Source organism: Lactuca virosa, chromosome 9 (assembly GCF_052849685.1).
Source record: "Lactuca virosa cultivar CGN04683 chromosome 9, Lactuca_virosa_CGN04683_v6, whole genome shotgun sequence".
Lineage (NCBI taxonomy): Eukaryota > Viridiplantae > Streptophyta > Magnoliopsida > Asterales > Asteraceae > Lactuca > Lactuca virosa.
In genome coordinates, this window is record NC_136434.1 from 205832429 (window position 1) to 205855839 (window position 23411).

General features: G+C 42.9%; 1 pseudogene; it reads right to left on the bottom strand.

Moving 5' to 3' along the window:
* Nucleotides 1-207: 207 nt before the first annotated feature.
* Nucleotides 208-23411, bottom strand: part of LOC145140226 (beta-1,4-xylosyltransferase IRX14-like) — a 147819-nt pseudogene continuing 124615 nt past the window's right edge.

Consider the following 23411-nt stretch of genomic DNA (forward strand, 5'->3'; position numbering starts at 1 on the left):
CACCCCCGGACGTTTCCGCCATCCTTGGTTTGGGGGCGTGACACATACACATCTGAATAAAAGAATATCATACACAAGCCAAGTGACACGAAACTTATGAAAAAAGCTTCTGAAATTTCCTTAATAGCAGGACGATCATTTGAAGTCTGTAAATGGCAAGTTAAAAGAGTTAGGAAATGGAAAACATTTCATCAAACAGTTTGCATATCATTTGAAGTCTGTAAATGGGTATTCATTGGAATGCCCTGAATGAGCTAGAATCCCAACTGAAAGAGCTCCAATCCATTCGAATTTTTGGATCTCATCAAAGAGTTCCAAACTATGCATGTTACTATCATCAGCAAACATTACAATCCCATCTAGTTTTTCTTCTCTCACGACTCTAAATCATGAAAAACATGGTCGACTTTAATGAAATCATTAGAAATAGAAGCGGATTGATTGGGTTTGTTGATTTTACCTTAATGCTCGCAATCGCATCTAGGATTCCATCTTGTGTCGAGCATCCCAAAAAATGAGCATCTTCTTCGGGAATCCAATGTGTTTCACTTGATGTTTTGATTTAGCTAACAATGATGAGGTTTTGTTGGTGGAGCCACCGGCTTCCACCACGATCCAAACCACATCGTAAGGAAAGTTCATCAATGTGTGCAATAATCTGGTCAAATGTAGAGCTTTAAAAGTTTGAACATATGTGGGAGTGATGGAAATTAGAGTTTTTTGGTTTTTGATCTCGTATTGAACCTTTTTTCTCTCTGAACCGCTTTACTTAACTTATGAGCTTTCATGACTTCCACCGGGTCAGGGTGTGGCCATGGTCGGATTCGGATCCCATGCCGGCCGACCACCACTCTGCTACTAGTTGCAATAGCAGCAGTAGTATTAGCCACCGACGGCGAGAGGAACCAGAAGGAGGTGGTAAAAGATAGAGTTCCGGTTATATCTGTAGTTCGTATTGATCGAGTAAATGAAATGAAATCAGAGTTTGAATTGAATCTAGAACACAAGAGTAAATATAATCTAGATGGCTCAATTAAACTTTTGAAGGTTACAAGAGTGAATAAAGTAAGAACACGAAATGCCCAAAAATTACTCTATGTCTAGTACATATCCTTATTTATAGGAATTATAGAAGTTAACAAAAAATACATAAGGGCTAAATCTAATACGCTTCCACATACAAAAGTACCCTTATGAAATACATACAGCGAATACTGCATTACACACTTCGACACTAATAAAGACATAAGACCATTCGACACCTCACAACATAATTCGACCTCTACAATCTCCCCCTTTGTGAGCAGTGTTGAATCCTATGTCATTAGCATCTCCGTCGCATTATGAAGATCTCTTCTAATCTTAGTGTACCAAATGATAGTTCTTCGAACATTAGCTTTATTTCATTCAGTATTTCTTCTGCAATTATTTATATGAATAAGAAGATTCGTATATTGCGAATTTGTATATTTTTGTACATCCTCAACCCAAAACAAAAACTTTGTATTCTTGTTGTTTTTATTCTTTCCAACAAATACAATTCCCAATGGTTTGACACAGATTTCACCATCTTCAAAATCCTTGACGCTTCCTTGTGTTGGAACCTGAAAGTGATCCTCTAGAAATCTCTAACCTTTGGAAGTTCCGAAGTCAGTCTTAGGTCCGAAATGGAATATGGTCCGGATTCAGTCTGTGGTCAGAGGTGAAGTTAGTGTCCGGATTAAAGAGTATGTGTGAAGTTAAGATTGAATTCAGAAGTGAAGATGTTCCGAAATGGAGAATGAGTCCGAATCAGTCTGTCCGTTTATGTATTAAGTGTTCTTGTCTTTTTTATGATGTAACGTTACTTAGGACTTAGTCTTTTTGTTTATTTGGACAATCAAAATATCAGAAGTAGTGACATTTTCCGGTCCTTTGTATGTATTCCGGGTTGTAATGTGTTCCTCCTTTTGTTATATAAGGAGTGTTTAATGATAAGGACAAATGACAGATTGTTGCTCGAAAGATAGTTATATTTGAATTTACTTCACATGCATCTTTCTCTCAAATCAAAACTCTTCAAACATTCTAATTGTTCATTTATTGTCTTTACTTTGATTATACTCATGACTCCATATTTAATACTTGAAGTACTTTGTTGATTCTCATCTTCAGTCTCGAATGGTCTTACCAGACTTGACTAGAACAGTTAATCCGAAGCAGACATTAATCTTAAGCATTAACTCAAGGTTTGAGTTTTCGAGCCTTTTCCCTGCGCAATCAGATCCTTGTTCTCACAATTGGTATCAGAGCTTGAGTGGTTGTCCTTTGAATCCATAAGAACAGATTATAGTTGATTTGAGATTACCTTGGTATTTCTATCATTTCTATGTCCAGGATAAAAGTTCTTCTATATACAACTTTTGCTCAAGATATCTTAACTTCAATGGCTGCTTCTAATTCTCAACAAATGTACTCAATGCAAATAGCAAATAGCGTGGGTTGCCCTACACGTGCCCCACTGCTAGTTCTCGAAGAGTATGATCGCTGGAAAGTCAGAATGGAAAGACTTTTACTTGGAAAAGAAAAAGGTGAATCTATCCGGAGATCCGTTAAAGAAGGTCCTCATGTTCCAGTTCGAACCATTCTTAGAGATGCTGCTGCAACTCTCATGGGACAGGATGAACAACATCAAGCACCTCTCACTGCTGATGACCTTGAAAAGGTGCATGCAGATCAAGTTGCCTTTTTCCGAAATGGTGTTTGGTGTTCCACCTTTTCTCTTTGAGCACATCAAACTGTGCAAATCCGCAAAAGAGATTTCGGGCACACTTCAAGATTTGTTCGAGGGGTCAGAGAACATGAAGGATAAGCGTCTAACCTCCATTGTCAACGAGTTCGACACTTTCACTACAACACCTGGTGAATCTGTTGCCTCACCCTCAAACATATACCGAATCGTCGTCAATAACATGACAACTCATGGAATAGTCTGAACCCCACCTGAATACAACCTCAAGTTCATTAACAGTCTTGGAAAGGGATAGGGAAATGTGAAATCATGTCTTCAGAGTAATGGATCTATGAAAAAGCTGAAGCTCTACCAACTGTTTGATGAGCTTCAAGGTCATGAATCAAATGTTGCACAAATGTTACGTGAACTCACTAGAAGTCCTCTAGCTCTAGTGAGTTCCTATGATCCACAAACTCCAAACCTGGCCGTCTCGGACCCCTTTACTGCTGTTGTTCCGTATATCCTTCCTGTTCAACCCTCACCTCCAACCATATTTGCTCCCACAAACACCAATTATCAGTCAATGGGTGACCTTAACCCTGAACAAATGGACTCCGAACTCCGTTTCCAACAAGAGTTTGCTTTGCTTTCCATAAGATACAATCTTCCTTTTAACAAGCCATATCACAACCGTTTCCAGGATCCTCACCAAAATAATCCTTAACATTTCAACAAACCTTCAGAAAACCCATCATCCTGCAAACCTAACCTCCCTACACCAAATCACAACTCGGAATCATCATAGACTCCGAAGTCAGAAAAACCCAAGATTGTATGTCACAAATGTGGTCATGCAAATCACTTTGCCAAGGATTGCTTAGCCGAAGTCCCACAAAACCCAAGATCAAGGACTCAGCTTACTATGCACGTCGAGCTTAAGAGATGGCAGAAAGTGAAAAGGCTTTTGTTACCACTGTATCAAGGGATGTGGAATTGTATTGGTATTCTGGAGATGATGATGACATAACCACTGGCAGAAACATGTGTCTTATGGATCGACAAGAAATTGAATATGATGAAGGCTACTAGTCATCTGGGCCAGAGAGAGATGAAGAAGATACTGAACCAAACTACTGCTACATGGCTACCAACGATCCACCTGGCAGAAGCATCATTCAACAGGTAAAATCTATGATTACTGATAATAACTTTGACTTATCTCTTTGTGAACCATATCTAACCCAGATCCAATCAGATATGAACATCATTTACAAAGCCCATGAGTCGACCATAGAAGCCAATGAGAAGAAGAAAAGTGAATTGAGTCGTATTAGATTATGTTTTGAGGATAAGAAGTTGAAAACAGAGTCTTTAGAACAAGAGCTTGTAATGTCACAAGATGAATGTATCATTCTTAAAGACAAATGTGAAATCACTTATTGTGAAAGAAATGTTTTAATTTCTGACAACAAACGTCTCATGCTAAAATAGATGCTTTGCATAATTCCATTGACATTCTTGAAGCAAATGAACATATGACTCACAATTTTCGTTATCCTTGGTCAAAAGCTCCTGGTCTCGGAAGCGAGTTTCCGAAACCAATTGCTAGTCCCTTAAGGGAGTTACAAAACCTAACGTTTATGGGAGACGTTCCTAACATCAAACATTCGGACACCCCTGTATCGGCTTTGTCACTCCTTCCTAAGACTTCTGATCAATTTGCATCACTAATTCCTGAGTTTAAGCCTATAGTTGTCAAGTGTCCCGATTCCACGCCTCTTCCGTCTCTGACAAACCTGGACCTAAATCGGGCCCCAGAATCCCACTCTAGTATTCCAAACACTGTCACTCAAATTACGAACCACAACCCTCCTAACAACTATGTTGTTGAGGAAATCTCCTAGGAGACAACTAGACCTGAATTCTCTGAGTGTGTTTGGGCATCTTTAGATAGTGACGTTGATGATTCGTCAAATTCATGTGATTCTGAACCCCAAGTCATTTTCAAAACAAATCTTATGCCAATCAAGCCTAAGTTTAACAATCCTTATGTAGGACAAACTTCCAAATCTTCATTTCATTCCAAGAAGAAACCCATGTTGAATAGGAAAGAAGCTGTTGATCCTAAGGTTGAAGCTCGGAATGCTCACAAAAAGGAAGTTCAGTCGAGACAAAATTCTAGATTCCATGAGAACTCCAAAAAGAGTGTATCTCGGACTGCCAACCCACCAACTAAGAGTCACAACACCTTTGCACCCACTAAGATTCTCAAAAGGCCATCTAATCCTCCCAATCCGGTAGCACATAAGAAAGTGGTCAGTCCTACCCCGAAAAATCCCATTGTAGGTACTCAATCTGTTCGAACTAACTCTCCTCGGACTGTTTCATCTGTTCTCATAGCCAAATGTATCAGCTACCAAAGAACAAGTTTTTAAGAAAACAGTCTCACAAAAAACTTCAAAACAAAATCTTGTATGGAAAATCAAAAATCACACAAATGAAACTACAACTCCGAGAGACTCAGTGATTCCCACTGCTCTGGAAGCTGCTTGTCCGAGAAAAGTTGTTCCAAACTCTCGTTTCATTGAGTATGATTATTGGATAGATGAAATAACCAGGGCCTTCTGTTTGTTTCCTAAGGAATCTAGGAACAAATCTTCCAAAACATCTGTTGCTCAAAAGTCACAAACGAAGCCTGAGACTCGTTCCTTTGTCCTAAAACCTAACTCGGATCCTAAAAACTCCACAATTCACTAATTTTGCAGCCACTCTGTGCTTTGTAGCAAAAAACAATATGGTATATTGATAGTGCTTGTTCCATGCACATGACGGGGCAGAAGGACTTTCCACGAGATCTCAAACTTTCACCAAATGGTGGCTCTGTGACGCATGGAAACAACTCCAACTCTCAGATCAGAGGTTATGGCATCCTTACAAATGGAAACTTCTCCATTTCAAATATGGCATGTGTAGTTGACTTGAAGCATAATTTGATAAGTGTGGCTCAACTAACTGATGTAAATCGATGAGTTGAATTCTGCAAGAAATACAACTATATCATGTCAGAAGACAGGAAGGAATGTTTAATCAAGTCAAATCTCAACAAGAACATGTATCCTCTTGACATCAATATGATTATTGGGAAGCCCCAACTCAGTTTACTCTCAAAAGCTGTTCTTGATGTCAGTTGGTTATAGCATAGGAGGCTTGCTCATCTGAACTTTAGATATATGAATGATCTTGTTTCCGGTGAGATGGTAAGAGGTTTGCCACTCCTCAAGTTCGAAAATGATCATTTATGCGCTGCCTGCGAGTGTGGAAAGCAATCGAAGAAGGGTCATCCCATTATCATTGAAAAATCTATCTCGGAGCCGTTACAAATTCTGCACATTAATCTATGTGGACCCTCAACAGTAGAGAGTTTGCATCATAAAAATTACATTCTTGTGATTGTGGATGACTTTACTAGGTTCACCTAGGTCTTCTTCCAAAGGTTCAAGTCATAAATAGCCTCCGAACTCATCAACTTTATCAAAAGAATTGAAGTTCTCATCAAACTTCCTGTAAGGCGAATCTGAAGTGACAATGGTTCGGAATTCACAAATTCCACCATTGAGAACTTTCTCACCGAGAAGGGTATTGACCACATCTTTTCTGTTCCATACACTCCACAACAGAACGGTGTAGTCGAACGACACAACATAACACTTGTTGAAGCTTCTCGATCCATGCTTAACTTTGCAAATCTTCCACTCTATCTTTGGGCTGAAGCTGTTTCAACTGCCTGCTTTACTCAGAATGGGAGTATCATCAATCAATGCCTCAGTAAGACACCGTATGAAGACATAAATGGTCGGAAGCCAACTATCTCTTTTCTTCACGTTTTCGGATGTAGATGCTTCATCAAGAACAATCGCGATCAGCTTATAAAGTTCCAACCTAAAGCTGATGAAGCTATCTTTCTTGGATAATCTGCTAAATCAAAGGCTTATCGAGTTCTTAATCGGCGAACTCGTGTTCTAGAAAAACGCTTTGATGTTGCCTTTGATTACAATTTCGTTCAGAATTCTTTTCCAACCCATGTTACAGCTCATATCTATGAATTTGACTTCGTACCCTCAGAAACAACACTTGATTTAGAATCTCGAACCAGACAAAGCTTATCAACCGAAGCTTCAGTTTCCCAAAATGTTTCAGGTCCGACATCCAGTTTTCCTCCATTTGATTCCGAACCGTTTCAACCTTCTCAGGTTGAGGGGGAGAATGGTCAACCTTCCCTTGAATCAAATGTGGATGGATTCCAAGATGCAGCTGCTAAATTCAACTCCAATCCTATCAACAACGATGATGATGAAAATTTCTTCGATTTCCCACCTGATGATGATGTCAACCTATCCGATTCAGAAGTTCAGGGGGAGCATCATCCATAATTTCAAACTATTCAGGGGGAGCTACACAACCCCATTGTTGATATAGGATCATCTGTTGCACAAGAGCTTCCGAGACTACATGTTTGGACTAAGGATCATCCTCCAAACCAAGTTATTGGAAATCCAAACGCTGGTGTACAAACTCGTTCTGCCACAAGTGTTCAAAATGAATGTCATTTCTTGGCGTTTATCTCAAGGGTTGAACCCAAATCCATCGAAGAATCACTAGAACATGCTGATTGGATTACAACCATGTAGGAAGAATTGGCAGAATTCGATAGAAATAAAGTATGGACTATCGTCCCTCCTCCTGAGATTCATCCCATTGTTGGTACTAGATGGGTGTTTCGGAACAAACTAGACGAAGCAAGAGTCATCATTCAGAATAAAGCAAGATTGGTGGCCAAAGGATTTACACAGATCGAAGGGCTTGACTACGATGAGACCTTTGCTCCTGTTGCCCATCTTGAAGCTGTCAGAATCTTTCTTGCTTATGCTACTCACAAAGGCTTTAAGGTTTACCAGATGGATGTCAAAAGTGCCTTTCTAAATGGTGAACTTGATCCTGAAGTGTATCTCCAACAGCCCACCAGTTTTATCAATCTCTCTTATCTGAACTACTACTACAAACTCCGAAAAGCTGTTTATGGCCTCAACCAAGCTCCTCGCGCTTGGTACGAGACCCTCACCGACTTTCTCAAGCGTTCAGGTTTTCAAAGAGGTATTCTCGATCCTACTCTATTCCAAAGGTCAAATGGAAAACATCTCATGCTTGTCCATATTTATGTTGACGATATCATTTTTGGGTCCACTGATTCATCAATGGTTGTTGACTTTGCTAAGTTAATGGTTAGTCGATTCCAAATGAGCATGAATCATGAACTAAGCTTCTTCCTAGGTCTCCAAGTTAAACAGACCAACAGAGGAATCTTTATTCACCAAGAAAAATACATCTCAGAACTTCTCAATAAATATTCAATGGACACGTGTGCCTCGACAAAGGTACCTATGGGTTTCGGACACAAGATCTTTTCGTACTGTAACATCCGGATTTCTACGTACTCTATTTATCTAATTATTTTTGAGTTTTGGAGAGGGACTCGGCAAGTAGGCGCTTAGACTCGCCGAGTAGAGCCGCGCATTGTTGGACTGGATTAATGACTGGACTCGGTGAGTCCATACGTGGACTCGGCGAGTCCACGCTGTTTAATGAAACCCTAATTTCTTGGGTTTGGGACCTATTTAAAGGCCCTTAGGGCCGTCACTTGCGACTACCAAACCCCAGAGAGAAACCCTAAAAGAGCTAGAGCGTTTGTGAGAGGAAAGGAGCCATTTCTTGATCTTTGTGATTGATTCTTACAAGAAGGAGGTGATTCCAGCTTGGAGGGGACCAAGGAGGTTGTGCATCTGGGGATTTCGAGCAAAAGACTTCATCTTTGAGGTATTATGTTGCCCCTTTATCTGTTTTGTTGAAGGAATCCATAGATGTAGAGTTTTTATGTCTTTTATTGGAAGGAGTTGTGAGAATATGGCCCCTATTCACTTTAAGACTTCGGATCTGGACCCATAGTGGTCTAAAGAGCTTATTCCAGCTTGCTTTATGTTGAGCTATGGAGGCAATGAGCTCAGGTTGTTGTTTTTGGGGCTAAATCACCAAGTAAAGCCTCCTAGGCGTCACATGAGTGTCAAGATCCAAGCTTTACGTGATTATCAGGCGTGGGAAGGTCACATCTATGGTTCTAAGGAACAGATCTGACCTCAGGAGGTCAGTTGAGTTTGTGCATGACATGAACTCGCCGAGTCCAAGGGCAGACTCGGCGAGTAGGGTTAGGGTTTCCCGTGAATCACACAGTGAGTGACTTGCCGAATTGGGGGAATGACTCAGTGAGTCAGAAGGGGGATAGAGGACTCGAGTTCACGACTGAACTCGCCGAGTCACATTTGTGCACTCGGCGAGTCTGGTCAAGGGTTGACCGTTGACTTTTGTTGACTTTTTGGGTTTGGTCAACAATGGAACTTGTGGACTGTTTGAAGGGTAAAATAGCCTTTTAGCCTTCTTAGAGGACATGTGAGAGTCTAGTCTAGCCTAGAGAGTCGTGAGTGATTGAGCTGATTATGTTATGTGTATAGACAGAGGCTAGATCAGTATATACATGGGCGGGATATTATCCGAGACATCCGAGGTGAGTCTTCTCACTATACATTACCTAGAGTGGTATTTATGTGTAGACCAGAGGGTCTTGTATGCTATGTGTATGTATGAGATTATGTGCATTGTGTTATATGTATGCTATGTTTTGTATAGACCGGACCGGAGGGTCCAACGATATAGATCGAACCGAAGGGTCCAACGATATAGAACGGACCGAAGGGTCCAACGATATAGACCGGACCGAAGGGTCCAACGATATAGACCGGACCGAAGGGTCCAACGATACAGACCGGACCGAAGGGTCCAACAAGCTATGACCGGACCAGAGGGTCCAACGAGCTACGGGACTGGAGGGTCCCGCTGAGACACATCGGACCGGAGGGTCGTATTGTAGCCTCGAGTGGCGTATGTGTTGTATGTGGTATATTGGGGAACTCACTAAGCTTTTATGCTTACAGTTGTTGTGTGATGTGTTTCAGGTACTAGTGAGGATCGCGGGAAGGCGCCGGCATGATTCGTACACACGAGAGAGGATTTATTTATATGAGATCTTGGGACATGTTTTGTGATGATATAGAGATTTATTATGATTTTGTGATTTTTATGTGGTGGAAAGTATGTTTTGAAATGAAAAATTGTTTTGAAAAATTGGGTGTTACAAGTTGGTATCAGAGCCTTGGTTTGAGGGATTCGGGTGCATCTTCGGATGAATCCGAACTCAAACTGAGGAGATGAGAAAGTTTTCATAAAATAAACAATTTTTCTAAAAGAATAAAAGATTTTGAGAAAGGCAGAAGGAAGCAGTGTGTACGATCAGCCAGCACCCGAACGGTGATTTCCCAAAATACCCTTACCTTATGTGTTATGAGATATTATGAGATATTATGCATGCTAGAGTAGGCTAGGTGATCATATTAGGACTAGAGTGGCCTGATCTGTGATGCCTTAGCCTAGGAATGATTTTGCTGCTATATGATGCTTGAGAGCGAATAGGTAGCAGTGAGGAGCTGTTGGGAGGCCTACCGAAGGGTAGCCTATGCCAGTGAGATGTAGTGTACTTGTGATCTGGAATCCAAGGAGGAGGACTTAGAGTGAATGCTGATGCGATGTGGACGGTATTATAGGGCCCGTACTACTAAAGACACCGGAGCAGTGTGCACCCTAAGTAAGAATCCACTGGGTACTAAGGAGCAAGTAGGGTTGAGTTATCGAGTGCGAGTATACTCGAGCGAGTCTCTGATATCTTGTGTTGTATTTCAGAAAGACATCATGGTTGGGACGCGCCACCGGCTAGGGACTAGCGAGGGGGTTGTGAGCGATGAGGAGCTCCGCCAGATGATTCATGATGAGGTGGCTGCTGCCATCCACGCTGAGATTCCAGAGATGTTCGGGTCTATCAAGACCACGATGATGGAGGCTTTTGATGAGCGGTACGCCGCTCTTACTGATGCAGCTGTTGCTGCGGCCACCGCAGTCGTTGCTGCTGCCAGGCCGCAGGGGGTGACTCGTTGCTGTACAGAGAGTTCAGCAACACGAAGCCACCAGAGTTTGATGGGACGCAGGATCCGATTGCTGCTATGAGATGGATTACCGATGTTGAGGGTTGTTTCTATACCTGCTCGTGTCCAGAGCATCTAAGGGTTCGGTTGGCGCTGAACCAGCTTCGCTTGGGAGCGAAGGACTGGTGGAAGTTTGTGACGGCAGACTTCACTACTGCAGAGCTGACTGCGGTGACCTAGGAGAGGTTCACCACGATGTTTCGAGATGAGTATGTTCCTCCGGTGGAGAGGGAGCGATTGGCTCAGGAGTTCTTGACCCTCAAACAGGGTACTGATTCGGTTACTGTGGTTACCCGGAAGTTTCATGAGAGGGCGATGTTCTGCCCTGAGCAGGTGTCTACTGAGCAGGCACGTATGAGCTGGTACTTGGGTGTTTTGAGGAGGGATATACGGGAGTTCGTGTCGAACTCGACTTATCGGACATTTGCTGAGCTCCAGGCAAATGCCCGGAAGAGGGAGATTGAGCTGGAGGCGCAGGCCAGGGAGGAGGCCGAGTCTCAGAGGGTGGATCGGCGACCGACACTGTCTCAGCCGGCAGCCAAGCGGGTAAAGCCCGCTGATTCGAGATCTGGGGGTCCGAAGGGCCGCACTTGTGGAAAGTGCGGCAAGAGCCACGAGGGGACATGCAGAGCTGGGGTGTGTTATAAGTGTGGGAAGGAGGGGCATTATGCGAGGGACTGCCCCAAGGGATTCACAGTTTGCTTTCATTGCAACCAGACCGGCCATCGGAAGGCCGAGTGCCCACAGCTACTGCTGAGATCAGCGTAGGGATCTGCGCCTGCTGTTCGAGCTACAGAGAGTCGGCCGGCGAAGGCCGAGGCGCCGAAGGCTCGCGGGAGAGCCTTCCAGTTGACAGCGGAGGAGGTCCGCGCAGCACCCGATGTGGTAGCTGGTATGTATTCTTTCCTCGGTTTATATTGAGTTTGTGATATTATGCTTATTTTGAGGTATGCATAGGTACATTTCTTGTATGTTCTGTACCTGCTTTGGTGTTGTTTGACTCGGGTGCGAGTCGGTCATTTGTGTCGATAGTGTTTAGTCGACACATTAGTGTTCAGCGAGAGGCGTTGAGTCGACCTCTACGAGTTTCTATAGCCGACAAGCGAGCAGTGTATGCTACTGATGTGATTCGAGGATGTGTACTCGAGATCTTCGGGGTCGAGTTCCCGATAGATCTGGTCCCGATTGCTATGGGGGACGTATGTGTCATAGTAGGCATGGATCGGTTGAGCCGATTTGGGGCTGTGATAGACTGCGAGCGACAGTTGGTGACGATACGAGACCCCAGTGGGGGAGTACTTACGGTGTACGGCGCGGGTACCCGTTCTGGCTCAACATTTTGTTCGGCCGCTAGAGCGAGGCAGAGTCTACAGCAGGGTCGTAGTGGGTTTGTGGCTTATATGGTGGATACGAGAGTAGATGCAGAGAGACCGAGGTCGGTCGATGAGGTTCCGATAGTGCGTGAGTTCCCGAATGTTTTCCCCGAGGAGTTGCCGGGTGTACCTCCCGAGAGGCAGGTAGAGTTCCGTATTGACTTGGTTCCGGGGGCAGCGCCTATCGCCAAGGCGCCCTATCGCCTTGCGCCACTAGAGATGCAGGAGTTATCCTCGCAGCTTCAGGAGCTGCTGGGGAAGGGGTTTATACGGCCGAGTAGCTCGCCGTGGGGAGCGCCGATCCTTTTTGTCAAGAAAAAGGATGGTTCACACCGGATGTGCATTGATTACCGGGAACTGAACAAACTGACGGTCAAAAACCGTTACCCCTTACCGAGGATCGACGATTTATTCGATCAGTTACAGGGAGCGTCTTGGTTTTCCAAGATCGACTTGAGGTCTGGATATCATCAGATGAGAGTACGAGATGAGGATATCCAGAAGACAGCATTCAGGACTCGTTACGGGCATTACGAGTTCGTGGTGATGCCTTTCGGGCTCACCAATGCACCAGCGATATTCATGGATCTCATGAACAGAGTATGCAGACCGATGTTGGATCGTTCGGTGATCGTGTTCATCGATGACATATTGGTGTATTCAAGATCCAGAGAGCAGCATGAGGAGCATTTGAGAGAGTTACTTGGAGTTTTGAGATCGGAGAGGCTTTATGCCAAATTCTCCAAGTGTGATTTCTGGTTACGAGAGGTCCGGTTCCTAGGGCACCTCGTTAACCAGAATGGGATTTTGGTCGATCCGGCCAATATTGAGGCAGTGATGAGTTGGGAGGTGCCGAGATCCCCCACCGAGATCAGGAGTTTCCTCGGGTTGGCCGGCTATTATAGGAGATTTATCAGGGATTTCTCCAAGATCGCCGTGCCACTCACCAGATTGACCCGGAAGGGTGTTGCTTTTTCATGAGGCCCAGAGCAGCAGGCCTCCTTCGAGACACTTCGCCAGAGACTGTGCGAAGCCCCGGTGTTAGCCCTTCCGGAGGGAATGGAGGACTTTGTGGTGTATTGTGACGCATCGATATCGGGGCTGGGAGCGGTGCTAATGCAGAAAGGGCATGTGATAGCATACGCATCGAGACAGCTGAAGCCTCACGAGGCGAGGTATCCCACCCACGATCTGGAGCTGGGGGCAGTAGTGTTCGCCCTCAAGATCTGGCGTCACTACATGTACGGGGTTCGGTGTACCATATACACGGACCATAAGAGCTTGAAGTATTTGATGGATCAGCCCAACCTGAACATGCGTCAGAGGAGATGGTTGGATGTGGTGAAGGACTATGATTGCGAGATCCTGTACCACCCGGGCAAAGCTAATGTTGTAGCTGATGCCCTGAGTCGCAGGGCGGAGAGTGCCCCGATACAAGATGTTTGTATGAAATTGACAGTGATGACTCCGGTGTTGGACACCATTCGAGGGGCGCAGGCTGAGGCCATTAGGCCGGAGAACCGGAAGAGAGAGCGGGTTATCGGACAGGTATCGGAGTTTGTTACCGATGGTCGAGGACTTATGACCTTTCAGGGTCGGATTTGGGTACCGTTCGTGGGTGGAACGCGTACCATCTTGATGGAGGAGGCGCATAGATCGAGGTTCTCGATCCATCCCGGGGCCACTAAGATGTATTTGGACCTGAAGAGAGAGTATTGGTGGCCCTGTATGAAGAGGGATGTTGCATGGTTCATAGAGAGGTGCTTGACCTGTCGCAGAGTTAAGGCCGAGCACCAGAGACCGCATGGTAAATTACAGCCATTGGAGGTTCTCGAATGGAAATGGGAACAGATTACCATGGATTTTATCACCAAATTGCCGAGGACTACTAGGGGCGTCGATGCAATTTGGGTGATTGTGGACAGGTTGACGAAGAGCGCTCACTTCCTTGCTATCAGTGAGAGCTTTTCCGCTGAGAGGTTGGCAGCGTTGTACGTGAGGGATGTGGTATCACGGCATGGAGTGCCGATCTCGATCGTCTCAGATCGAGATGTGCGTTTCACTTCTAGATTCTGGAAGAAGTTTCATGAGGAGTTGGGTACGAGGCTGCATTTTAGTACCGCATACCACCCACATACAGACGGGCAGAGTGAGCGGACGATTCAGACGCTCGAGGACATGCTTCGGGCATGTGTATTGGACTTTGGAGGGAGTTGGGACACATATTTACCCTTGGCAGAGTTTTCCTACAACAACAGCCATCATTCGAGCATCGGTATGCCACCCTTTGAGCTGTTGTATGGGAGGAGGTGTCGGACTCCCATTTGCTGGGGTGAGGTCGGGCAACGTGTGATGGGTAGTACGGAGATTGTGCTTCAGACGACCGAGCAGATTCAGCAGGTCAGGCAGAGGTTACTGACGGCCCAGAGCCGTCAGAAGAGTTATGCGGATAGACGACGGTCCGAGCTCGAATTTCAGGTTGGTGACTTCGTCCTCCTGAAGGTATCTCCTTGGAAAGGAGTGATCCGATTCAGGAAGAGAGGCAAGTTGGGGCCTCGGTATATTGTTCCTTTCAGGGTGATCGCCAGGGTGGGCAGAGTAGTGTATCGTTTGGAACTACCTGCGGAGTTGAGTCAGATTCATGATACCTTCCACGTATCTCAGTTGAGGAAGTGTATCGCCGATGAGTCAGCAGTGGTTCCCCTTGAGGACATTCAGGTGGATGCGAGCCTGAACTATGTTGAGAGGCCGATCGCGATTCGGGACAAGAGGATGAAGGTTTTGAGGAACAAGGAGGTGTCATTGGTTCAGGTCCAGTGGCAACATCGGAGTCCGAGCTGACTTGGGAGCCGGAGTTAGAGATGCGTGAACAGTACCCAGAGTTATTTCCTGAGAGAGACTTCGAGGGCGAAGTCTGATTCTAGTGGGGGAGAATTGTAACATCCGGATTTCTAGGTACTGTATTTATCTAATTATTTTTGAGTTTTGGAGAGGGACTCGGCGAGTAGGCGCTTAGACTCGCCGAGTAGAGCCGCGCATTGTTGGACTGGATTAATGACTGGACTCGGCGAGTCCATACGTGGACTCGGCGAGTCCACACTGTTTAATGAAACTCTAATTTCTTGGGTTTGGGACCTATTTAAAGGCCCTTAGGGCCGTCACTTGCGGCTACCAAACCCCAGAGAGAAACCCTAAAAGAGCTAGAGCGTTTGTGAGAGGAAAGGAGCCATTTCTTGATCTTTGTGATTGATTCTTACAAGAAGGAGGTGATTCCAGCTTGGAGGGGACCAAGGAGGTTGTGCATCTGGGGATTTCGAGCAAAAGACTTCATCTTTGAGGTATTATGTCGCCCCTTTATCTGTTTTGTTGAAGGAATCCATAGATGTAGAGTTTTTATGTCTTTTATTGGAAGGAGTTGTGAGAATATGGCCCCTATTCACTTTGAGACTTCGGATCTGGACCCATAGTGGTCTAAAGAGCTTATTCCAGCTTGCCTTATGTTGAGCTATGGAGGCAATGAGCTCAGGTTGTTGTTTTTGGGGCTAAATCACCAAGTAAAGCCTCCTAGGCGTCACATGAGTGTCAAGATCCAAGCTTTATGTGATTATCAGGCTTGGGAAGGTCAGATCTATGGTTCTAAGGAACAGATCTGACCTCAGGAGGTCAATTGAGTTTGTGCATGACATGAACTCGCCGAGTCCAAGGGCAGACTCGGCGAGTAGGGTTAGGGTTTCCCGTGAATCACACAGTGAGTGACTTGCCGAATTGGGGGAATGACTCAGTGAGTCAGAAGGGGGATAGAGGACTCGAGTTCACGACTGAACTCGCCGAGTCACATTTGTGCACTCGGCGAGTCTGGTCAAGGGTTGACCGTTGACTTTTGTTGACTTTTTGGGTTTGGTCAACAATGGAACTTGTGGACTGTTTGAAGGGTAAAATATCCTTTTAGCCTTCTTAGAGGACATGTGAGAGTCTAGTCTAGCCTAGAGAGTCGTGAGTGATTGAGCTGATTATGTTATGTGTATAGGCAGAGGCTAGATCAGTATATACACGGGCAGGATATTATCCGAGACATCCGAGGTGAGTCTTCTCACTATACATTACCTAGAGTGGTATTTATGTGTAGACCAGAGGGTCTTGTATGATATGTGTATGTATGAGATTATCTGCATTGTGTTATATGTATGCTATGTTTTGTATAGACCGGACTAGAGGGTCCAACGATATAGATCGAACCGAAGGGTCCAACGATATAGACCGGACCGAAGGGTCCAACGATATAGACCGGACCGAAGGGTCCAACGATACAGACCGGACCGAAGGGTCCAACGAGCTATGACCGGACCAGAGGGTCCAACGAGCTACGGGACTAGAGGGTCCCGCTGAGACACATCGGACCGGAGGCTCGTATTGTAGCCTCGAGTGGTGTATGTGTTGTATGTGGTATATTGGGGAACTCACTAAGCTTTTATGCTTACAGTTGTTGTGTGATGTGTTTCAGGTACAAGTGAGGATCGCGGGAAGGCGCCGGCATGATTCGTACACACGAGAGAGGATTTATTTATATGAGATCTTGGGACATGTTTTGTGATGATACAGAGATTTATTATGATTTTGTGATTTTTATGTGGTGGAAAGTATGTTTTGAAATGAAAAATTGTTTTGAAAAATTGGGTGTTACACGTACCCTTCAGGTGCTACTATTGATGAAAATAAGTACAGAGGAATGATTGGATGACTACTCTTCCTTACAGCAAGTCGTCTAGACATCATGTTTTCAACATGTTTGTGTGCCAGATTTCAAGTCAATCCAAAGATGTCTCATCTCTTGGCCGTAAAGCAAATATTCCGATACCTCAAAGGTACAAAGAATCTCAGAATCTGGTACCTAGCAAATGAGGGTTTCCTCCTTCAAGTATATTCCGATTCAAACTATGGCGGTCTTCAATTGGATAGAAAAAGCACATCTGGTGGCTGTAAATTTTTAGGTGGTCAATTGTTCAGTCGGTCATCTAAGAAGCAGAACCGCATTGCACTCTCAACAGCTGAAGTGGAATACATTTCTGCTGCTAGCTGCAAATCTCAAGTTCTTTGGATGAAATCACAGCTCTTGGATTATGGTTACCTATTTCAACCAATCCCAATCTATTGTGACTCTCAAAGTTTCATTGCAATTTCGCACAATCCAATTCAACACTCTATGACGAAGCACATCAACATACGGTACCATTTCATTAAAGATCATGTTTTAAATGGTAACATCGAATTTATTTTTGTTCCATCGGACGATGAAATTGTTGATGTCTTTACTAAGGCATTAGACGAAACCACATTCAATGATTTTCTGAACAAAATGGGTATGATGATGCCTTATCCTCACTTCTTTGAAGAGGTTTGTACTCTCTGATGGCAACATCAGATTGAAGATTAGTTCCCAAGTTAAATTTTTCTCTCATCTCGGAACTATTGCCTCTTGGAATAAATAGGGTCATTTTACGTGTCTTTTTATTTAACCACCTCTTGTAGTTTGAAGTTGTACATCCCATCTCATCATATGAAGTCCATAACCAATATAGCCATATTGGTACTAATCTCACCTCGAAACTTAATTCATAAGATCATCCTGAAATTCATGTCCGGAAGGGTATTGAACTATCATTCCTTGTCCAAGATCAGATTCTTCGTCTTTGGGACTTTTCAAAATTTCACTCCGGAATCTTGGCTCCGGAATCTCTTTAAACTTTTGTTCTGGAATCTTTTCAAAACTCACTCCAGAATTTCATAAATATTTTCATTCCGGACTCTTGGCTCCGAAATCCTTAAAAAATTCAATCCGGACCTTATGACTCAATACCTTCATTACGGAACCTATCTCGGACCTTTTTTCATGTTCTGAGATCACTCAATTTCTTCCCGGACTCTTCATGATAAGAAAATGCTTTAAAAACATTCCGGAACCTTATGGTTCCGAAATCAAATCACATGATGAAGTCCAAAAGGTTTTTAGGTGAAACGTTATCTTAACACTTACTTTTTAATGATTATCTTTTCACCCTCGAAACTTGCTCCATGTTGCACGTCTCCAAAAAGTACACATCACATAAACCAAGTGATGGTTTCTATTTTGCACTTCAAACCATTGGGATCTTTAGTCACTACAGGTCAACTCACCTAAAAAAGGCAACATAGTTAATGCGATCCATTTCCATTTTCGGGTTTCATCATTACGCCTCCAACCCGACCCGTTTCCTTAACCTATAAAAACCCTCCTCAAACCCTCTTTTACCCTTTACGCGCACAAAAAGCTATAATTCTTCTTCTTCTTTCTCTGCAACTGCGTTCTTCAAGCGTTCATCTTCTGCAACAGTGTCATTTTCATCTCCTTCCAAAGTTTCCCAAACCACTCCCGAAGTCACTCAAACCGTTCCTGAAGTCACTCAAACCGCTCCTAAAGTTCCCAAAACTATTGCGAAGAAGAAATCATCCAAGGGATCATCATCATCTCAATCCAACGAACCCTTTCTCAGAGACACGACGCAACTGTTCTCTCTTGACCCCATGGATTTCGACAATCCCATTAGAGTTATGATTGAGATCATTGCTCATCATCTCATCGCCGTTCCACTCACCAAGATACAAGACCCACCAATACCACTTCGTCTACTTCACACAGCATTCGAACAGACCAAGATCGAGAACGATGTTCTTGAGACAAAGATAACTGGTATCGCATAGTTCCTGTCCGCAAGTCCACGTTTCTCAAGGCGATTGGAATAGAAGAAAACCCTTCAGACTTCAAGGTACAAGAAACCAAAACAAAATAATTTCAACTACTTCTCACTCACATTGGTTATCGCCAAGAATACAAAGCCAAGAAGTTCAAGAAATCAGCCGTCTCAGGCCTTTCGACCATCCTTGTCACACCCCCAAACAAGACTGGCGGAAATGTTCAGGGGCGGAGGACGTCATGTACAGTATCATAACAATGAATAATAGTAATCAAAGCAACAACAACCATTGTAAAGTGTTTACATTGTATTCGAATCACAACTTGATTGACACCAAAAGTAAATAGCAAAACAAAGACATAAAGCTACTATGCTTCGTCTTCACAAGACCTACGTGTGTACCTGGCTACTCTTTTCCTGAGAATACAAGTGATTTTGAAAGTGTATCCTGAAAAATCCTATATTTTCCATAAGTTGAGTTGTAGTCTAATATGATCCAAGACCGAAAAGTAGAGGTATCTTGTAAAATAATGATGTTTATCCTGGAAAATCCTATATTTTCCATTAGTTGAGTTGTAGTCTAATATGATCCAAGATCGAAAAGTATAAGTATTTTCAATACTGAAAGTAGTTATAACTACTTTTATTTGTATATAAAACTATTTGAAGAGACGTGTTTTCACGTAAAAATCCACGTATACTCATTTATCATATGAGTTTTCATAACCGTACTAACGAATGATTTTTCTGGCGCGACGTTCTTCAAGCGTCGTACTGTCTAATATTTGTCACCCATAACCTGCCGGTCGTGCTGTAGCTGACAGCCAGGGTGCGGGGTCATTAATCTCGTATAGATCTATAGACAAGTATCACGCTTTCCGGAAGGAGACTCGGGTTATAAAACAGGACTTGCTGGTATACCTTGGTAGGTACGATGAATACATTGAACCACAAATTTCCAACGAGTTCACGTGTTTTTGACCTGTAAGTGCTCGTGTGTGTAATTGTTACCCTTTTTGTTGTGTTTATATAAAAATAAACGTATTTTTATATAATCGTTTCTTTGCCCCGAAAGGGTGGAATAATGTGAATGTTCGGCAAACTACACCTATTATAGTTTAAAATATATGTTTAGTTGAGAATGAAAAACCGTTGTGTTTTAACATAGTTTGCATGTAAATATTTATAAAGTTGGTAATAACATTGTTTCTGATATTTAATAATATGACGTAAAATGCTTATAAAAGATAAGAAAGCATATAATGGTTTGTATATTTTCACAAGTTTCTTTGTGTTTTACTTGTATTCACCCCCCCCCCCCATTAAAACATAGAAAAAGTTATAAAACGTGTAGGGGTACGAACTCACCTTATGTGTGTTTTTGACTAGATATCGAGATGAAAGCGGTGACGTTCGATTTAGAACATGGGAAGGATATCGTAATCCTAATGGTTTTATACACATATTAATGTGTGGTTAAGATGTTAATAATCATAAGATGGTTTTGAAAAACACTAGGATTTTATATGAAACTTACCAAAGCTTATAATCAACTTGAAGCAAAGTCTTCTGGAGTAGTTGAAGCTCGCAAATGAAAGGAATTGAGTTTGATATTTGAGGGAGAAAGGGAATGTTTTCGTTGGTAACTGAATCAAATCACAATGGGAAGCTGAATTTGGATAAGATATAGGATAATTAGGAGTGTTTTTGGATGAAACAATATATATTAAAGAGGGTTTTCGGACTAGGCATGTTCTAGTAATGAGTTTCGTTTCTAATATCAAAAGGGAAAGAGTTTTCGGATCTATAGTCAAAGAGAAAAGATTTTTCGGATCTTTAATGGGCCTCAAATGTGTTTTCGGATCTACCCATTAGGTTTTCTCCCCAAATGGGCCTTGGGGTTATGTTTTCAGATCTAGGCAAACCGAAAACACCCTCTTGGTGTAATTTCAAATCCATAAACCCCTTTGAGTTGATTACCTTGTGCAAAAACTCCTTGGTTCGAGAATCCTATGGCCAAAAACACATATATGGGGTGATATTTATGGTTTAAACCTTATACTTTTAGCTTATGTTGATATATAATAGCTTAAATCAACCTAGGTTTTAAACCATACTTAGGTACATGCTTATAAACATGCCCTAATGGCTATAGAGGATACAATGCAACAAGGATTGCAATGTAGTTTCACTTGTACTAGGTTAGGGTTTAGGCTCTGTTGGGTCTAAAATTTCCTAGTTGTGACATCATCCCCCCGTTATAGGGAATTTCATCCCGAAATTCGAATTTTGTGTGGTTATTCATGAACAAGTGAGAGAGGTGTGTACTTTTGTTCCATAAGGTCTTCTCGTCCCCAAGTGAATTCTGATCCTCACATGGCGTTCCAACGGACCTTTATTATTAGTATGTGACATTGTTTCGTTTATCTGCTTGTTTAGGGATGGTAAGTTGTACTTAAGACGGGAGAGAGTGTGGGATTAGTTTACTTGTTTATGCTCATCTGAATGGTAGAATGCTCACTCATAGTCCTGGGCAGCTTCGTCCTGAAGTTCATGGTAAGACTTATACCTGGTCCATCTATCATCACCTCGTGCATACAAGTCGTATATAATTAAGATTGATAAGACGGTCGGATGGGTGACTCTGCCCCAAGTCCACAACCAGACAAGGAACATGAGATAGGGCGGAAACACACATGTTAAGTCCATAGAATCTTAATTATATACCACCCTCGCGTATACACTTAGTAGTGATAGGTGATCCATATTCGTCCCTAGCCTCTGTGCTTGAATTTGACTTGCTGTATGAGTGGTATTCTTGAAAGGTCTGTTGAGAATACTTCAGGAAGGTTTCAAAAGATATCGTACTCCTCGCATGAGTACTTCGGAGGTTTGAAGCGAGAGACGATTTTGAGGTTTGTCTTGGGTTTGTCGATATAAATTGAAAGAGTTTCATTAGTCGATTGGTTAACGACAAAGGGCACAAGAAATTGGTATGGTGAGGATCAAACGAATCCTTGTCGAAACTTCTTATGGTAACAAGTGTTAAGTCGATTTGGAAGGAGTGATTGTTTAGATCGATAGCTTAATCTACGTATTTATCTTTGATGCTTCCGATTTTATCCTTTTTATTACTACTATGAACATTTCATAATACAATACCTACAAGGTCCCTCTATAATCGGTTGGTGCATACAGGTCATGTACAATTAAGATTGAGGAAGTCGTCGACTGAGTAACTCTGCCCTAAATCCACAATCAAACAAGAAACTGGAAATAAGGCGTAATCACTCATTCTAAGGCTGCAGAATCTTAACTATGTATGACCCTAATGTATACACTAAGCCATCATAGCTCACCTGTAAGGATCCTTAGTATTTATATGAATGATGTGTTTTATTCGGATGAGGGAACAATTTATGATTTTGTCTTTAATTGGCGAAATTTTAGAGAAAATTCGATGCTTAATTATCGTTGTTAGGAGACGTACCAAAAATCCTAGCAGGGTTCGTTGTTGCTTCATCATGTCCTGTTGTTAAACTCCTCCCGCTCCTCCGACATTCCTCTCTGTTGGACAATCTCTTTTGAAATGTCCCATTTCACCACATAAATAGCATACTGGACGTATTCCAACATTGGGGGTAGAAGTGATGTATTGGGCTGGAGTCCTACAGTGGTCGTCGGTGTGCCCCTTCTTCTGGCACCTATTGCAATACATCTCCCGACAGGCTCCGTAATGGTGGTAGTTGCACTTGTTGCAGTTTGGGAGGTTTCCTAAATATGGTGTTGTCTGTGTTGAGGTAGTAGGGCCAGTATGGGTAGGGACTGCTACAACTTGTTGTCTTTTGGCGGGTCCTTGAGTCGAACTACCCCTTCTCTTGTTCCAGGGCCTTCGTTTTATGTTCTTAGGTTTGTGGGATGGGGTGTTCTTGCAGATAGTTATTCGTGGACGCCTTTTATTGTTACTACAATTAGGATTGTCGACACCCTTTCCTTCTCTGTTTGTGTCGTTAGTGTTACATTGTGCCATGATGGCTGTTACAGTGGCTGTGACCTTGGCTTGAAAAGTGGTGGAGTCTATCTGTAAAATTTGCGTTTTGTTGGTTGGTCGGTTATTTCCATGTGAAGGCATGATTTTGTTAGAAGGTGTGAAATAAGTTCGTTAGTAACCATGGTCGTTTCTAGTTGTACTCTATTTATTTATATACATATAAATTTCTCGTTTTGCTGTATAATTCTCAATGTTTCGGCTTACATCCCTATGATGTATTTCTGGTAGAGAGTAGAAATAGGTATTGTATCAAAGTTAAGTTTAACAAAATGGAATGTAGGTGTCAAAACCTTAAGTTGGCTCGAGTTTTATAGGTTTTGAAATGACGTATCTCACTTGATTTTACTGTTTACTAATTGCGATGAAAGACGTGATAAACCTAACACATAGTGTGAGTAGTATAAT